Below are 6,000 nucleotides of genomic sequence, written 5' to 3' on the forward strand. Positions count from 1 at the left end.
GAGAAAGGAAGCATATTAAATAAAAGTAGATAGGAGCCATGGAGGAAGGCTTTCTATGGGTATGGGGGAACAGAGCATTTGATGCTTTATATAAACATCAAATAAATCCTATATATATGATATATATATCAATAACATTTCCAACCATATAAACAACTATTTCTAACTTTGCTAAAATTTTGGATTTGGGTTCATTTATTTAATCAACCAAATATGAACAACTATTTCATTTGAAGTTAATTGGTAGATTCACATGAGAAAAGGCATCTTGAAAGGAAGGAATTTGTTAATTAGATGAAATTCAAACAAATGAGATTATTTGATGATATAGTGAAATATTAAATCAAAGTCAAACAATATTGAGTTATACATAAATAAGGGAATGAGAGATATATAGACAAACTTTAATTGCATGTAATTGAATAAGTAATGAATAAAAGTAGACAAAGGATATAAAAGATTGTTTCATAAAGAAAATAAAAAATGAAAAATAAAAGTAGACAAGAAGAAAGATAAAAGCTTTGTGGGGATAACCCACCAAAAGGAAAAAACAAGAAGCTTACCCAACAAAATAGACATATAAATCCTTTTTTCAACAATAAAAAGGAAAGTTAAATTACCATATTTAACCAATCATTCAATATTGTTCCTTATAAATGTTTAGGTCCTAATAACGTTTAGTTTTGATTTTTGTGCGTAACAAATTCAATTTGTTGGAAGTTATTGGAAACATGATTCAAACTCATTGAAGAGTGACTAAGCCTACACATCCCAAAATCGAAAGATGTGAGTTTACTTTGTTTCGATAAAAGAGAAGTAACTAAGCTAAGCTAATTGGCCGAAACATTCCAACATCAATGACCACACCAATAGTAACACAACTTAGCATTCCACCTAAATGTGAAACCATATACCTATAAACAATCTCATTTGACCATTTCAAGAGAAATAATATATTAGTGCTTTTAGCTAAACTAAATACTTTGTGTACTAATGTAGGCATCATAGCCTGCTTGACTTGACATTACTCTAGTAGAATTTTTTATAAAGTTAATTCAGACTCATACATGATACAAAATAACAACCTAATGAGATATGTGATCCAACCCAATTGTATATCTAAGGTTTCAAAAAATGTCAAATTTCTTAACCTTCAAAAACTAATGATTGTATTGATTTAAAAGTAAAACTTTTGTAAATATATTTACTCCATCCAGATTTATAATTCTATCATTTAATCCTCTCAACTTTCATAAACCAATCAAATAACATTTTTAGTTCAAAAAATAAAAATTTAGAATCATTCATCAATTTTCTATAACCGTTCATTTGGTATAACTTATAGTATTTCAAGAAATCCACCCATATTTAAGATTTTTTTAGTACAAATGGAGATAGGCGAATTGAACCTAAAATTACTTATTCTCAAGTACACATGTGCGGGACGGCACATTTGATAACTAATTAATATATTCATGTTTTTTTCAAAGTTATAAATTGATTGATTAGTAAAAACGTACATGTTTAATAATTGAACTAAGTTATAAGTTTCACTCTATATTGATTACATAAAATCTAGAAAACATTGTACATTCATACATTAATTACAAAAATGGAGTGATACAATAGTTAGTCTCGTGTTTTAATTTATTAAATTCTCAAATTAATTTTCAACACATTAAAATTTATTTAAAACCATTTTTAAAATTTGATAAATTAGAATTAAAGCAAATTAAAAGGGTTTTGGATGCAATTTGTAATACTAATTTCAATCTCATTTTGGTAGTGCTCTAAATTTCTGATTCATTCATTCTAACCTTCCTTCCAAACAATATCACATTTAATATTGAGAAGCAACATTAAAATTTGATATAGAAAGAAAGATTATAAATGAAAAAGAAAAGGCACGTGAATGGAGGGACAATAAAAAAGAAAAAGAAACGTGGCAAATCATAATTGGACCAATCAAGTACAATGAATCACGTGACATGTCTCCCAAGGGGCACGTGTATAAAGGGCATAAGCAAGCAAGCGAGCTGACACGTGTCATTAATTGAAAAAATTACAAAATTTTAATGTTTTTGGTTCTCACCATCCTCTCTGGCTTTCACGTCTCCATCTTCATTCTTATTTTCTCTTCTTCTTTAATTACTTTTTTTTTAGGATAAAGATTCTTCAATATTTGTGTTGGATTTCCCTCCAAAATACTTTCATTTTTCAAACATTTTATTATTATTAGTACACACAAAGATCTATATTAAACAACAGTTTTAATTTTAATTTTATTAACGTACTCTCTGCATTGATTCTTTTGGAAGTCGTGCTTTTTGTTGGCCGGTTTACCATAATCCATTCATTTCTCAATCTTGTATTCTATATCTTATCTCTTAATCATTCACTTTTTATTAATTCATTCCTTAATCTTGTTTTATTATTTTTAATTTTCTCTTTTCAAGAAATATTAAATAAAAACTTCATTTTAAATCGGCTCATTGTCCATTGCACCAATTTATAGAAATGAGAGTGAGCATTATGTGTTGTGTTGTGTAATTAGTTGGAAAGTTCAAATCATTTGAAAATTTTCAAATTACATTAAAATTCAACTCGTTATTATATAAATATAGCTACAAAGTGAAATAATAATTATAGATTAGTGTCTTGTCTATTTATAGTTATTTTCTTTAATTTCTACAAGAAAAATAAGATGATGATGATATTTTTATTGATGAAATGAATAGATGGACAAATTTGATTAGAGAATTAAAAAAAATGTTTCTTCTAAAATTTTAATTTCATATATATTATTTTAGAAAGATGTTCATGTGATAATGAAATAGTGATATAAAAGGATTAAAACAAATGTGAAAAATATATATTTAAATAGATTGTTTTCAAATACTATACCATGAATCAAAATGTTTATAAATAAAGCAAAATTATTTCACTAGTGTTTAATGTATATCACTATATTTGGTTGTATTTATAAATATTTTTGTTAATTTTGGCATTCAAAATAATTATATTTATAAATTAAATTTTTTTCGAGAAAAGATTCATTAAAACTTTTAACTAATAATTGTAAATCAACGAACAAGTGTCACATTATACCTTCCACTAATGTTTCATTTCAATATGTATATTTTTGTTTGTGAAACTTATAATCTTAGTTTAATTTTCATAAGCCAATCGATTTGTACTCCTAATTAAGATTAGTTTTGAAAATCATAAATGCATCAATTTGAGTTCTTAATTAGGATTCCATTCAATTTGAGTTCTTAATTAGGATTCCATGTGTATACACATGGAAGAGATGCTAGATTTCTTAGTAAAGGGTCTAAATGATTCACATGAGAAAACTCAAATTTTTATTTGAAACAATTATAAGCTACACGTAATAGTTTTCAAATAAAATCCAAATTATAACACTAGTGAATTTTCCAAAGTTAAGTATAAATCAATACTTTTTTTCTTTCTACGTCTATGTGACAATTTGGCAAATACAATAACAATTTACTACAACCTATAAATTTCTTGATTCACTAATAAACAATCTTACCAAGAAAACAAGGTTAAAAAGAAGTAGATCCCATATAACAAAATAGGTAGATCTGTGTATGAAATGAATCATATTGTTTCATATATATATATATACCCCTCATACAATTTTGGTAACCATAAACTTAAGATTGTATTTAGTAAGACTTTAATACGTGTATTCCTAAACATATGCAAATCCCTAATCTGAAGGAAAAGAAATATGGGGAGGGAATTACGAATCCTGCAAAATTGATCTGCAAGTTTAGGAGGAGAGCATTGGTTGTTTAGAAGAGAAGAATTGTAGCCATAGAAGAAAGAAAGAAAAGAAAATATGCCTATCTTGCAATGGGAGTTTTGGTTTTGTGCACTTTTTGAAAACTTGAACAGCAACCCAAGGCTGCCATTTTCCAGCACCCACTCTCATTGCTTACGCCTTCTCTGCACAAACCCCCACCTAATCCTTTTTGTGGTTCTGCCCTTTTGCCCACCATCTACCAACCCAAAGGGAGAGTCCACCTTTTTTTTTTCTTCTTCTTCTTCTTTTTCTCCTTCTTGTTGCTGACCTGGATCTTACAGATTTTGTCAGTTTGTAAATAAGTGTTAATAACAACAGAGAGAAGATTCTTTCAGTAACTTTTCATGGAAAAAAACACAGATTGGATTTCACACTGCATACCAGATACTGTTTATCTAAGTTTTTACCTTGAAAAGACATATGATAATTACTAACACAACAGAGTACACTGTTCATGGGTACCATTCATTTTCGTGTATAGTTTAACAATTTCGTCCTTATATTTGAATTGGGTTTGTTTTTTGAATTCTTATATTTCAAATCTAACCATACATGTTTTAGTTTTCTCTCGCAAAGTTACAAAAACCACCTTTGATATGGCTAAGTTGTCACAATCACAATTTCTTCCCCTCTTGTTTATTTAATACTTAGAAATTTTTACGTCAATTGAGCTACATTCATTCATAAAAATCTTAACCTGCTTATCAGAATTTTCTATCAAAACATTTAAATATTAAATAGGACAAAGTTCAGAAATTATATTTTAGAAAATTGTAACATTCAAAAGTCTCCACAAAATGATTGTTTCTGTTTTTTCTTTTTTTTAATATTACCATTAAATAATTGTTCCAAGTTCATTAACCCAATTTTTCATTTTGGTTCAGGCACTTCAAGACAAATTGATTTGTCTTTGTACTTATGGTTAATTTTCTAGAAAAAAAAACATTAGTCCACCTTCTATTAATTTTGGAAATATATATTCACCTTGTTTTTTATGTGAAATTATTGTTATTATTAGGCCACTAGGACTTCTAGATCAAATCTCCTTTGAGCATTTTGCAATATTTAAGAGTATAATTATTATAATTTAACAAATTTAAGAGGGTGATTTCAAAGTTTCTTACTCATCTTCATTTATCATCTTTTTACTGTTTGACATGAGATTTGACTTTTGTTTTTCTTCTTTTTAAATTGGAATCACTCATATTTCATGTTAAGAGTTAGAAACAGAGTAATCCAATTAGGATGAAGCAGCCAAGTTGTTAACAAAATGATACCTAATAAGAATTAAGAAGAATGATGGATTCTTCCACCATTGCATCTTAGTTGCTTTACCAAGCAAAATATCTCATCCATGTGGGATTATTAGATTAACTTTCAATCATACCCACTAGTTTTTGTCAATCCACACTAGTTTAATTAACTGTCCTTGTGTAGGGTACGTATGCTTCTTAAAATACTATAATACATTTATTGAATCAAAGCAATTTGGACCCATTTGCCTCATGATTCGAAAAGAATTTTACTTCACATCTTTTTTCTATATCGTTGAGTGTTGTGTGTGAGTCCAAATAAAGCTAGCTTTTGAAATGTATAATGTTTTGATTGTTCTCTTAACCAATCGAACTATACTCAAGTTAAACATATGTGTTTCATACACTTATTTCAATATTCAATCGCTACTAACGTTTTCATTTCTTGTTGTCTATATTTTACTCTTTGTATCTTAATTTCTAATTCTCATTTCCTACTCATTGTTTTTGTTTCTTACTTTTTTTAAAATTTAAAATGGAACTACATTTTATTACTTTTTCTTTCTTGTTATTTATTACAAATTTTAGAAATAAAAAAAATGATCAAATAATACTTTTATGTTTGTTTTCAGAGAAAGAGTGGAAATTGAGATAAGAAATTTGATTCCTTGTTTTTTAAATTTTAACACGATTTAGAAACGTTTCACAAAAATGAGAACCAAACCAAATTCTTTCATTAAACGAAAACCAAAAACAGAAATGTCATTAAACGAGTACAACAATTTAACTATTTATTTAGATTCGAGCATGTTTATAAATACTATTCAAGCTCATATTCAAATTCATGTCAAATATTTTTTATATATATCGTCTAAATAAAACATTTTCATATTTACCAAGTCAAAAGGTATAGTT

The sequence above is a fragment of the Cucumis sativus genome, chromosome 7, assembly GCF_000004075.3.
Source record: "Cucumis sativus cultivar 9930 chromosome 7, Cucumber_9930_V3, whole genome shotgun sequence".
Taxonomy (NCBI): Eukaryota; Viridiplantae; Streptophyta; class Magnoliopsida; order Cucurbitales; family Cucurbitaceae; genus Cucumis; species Cucumis sativus.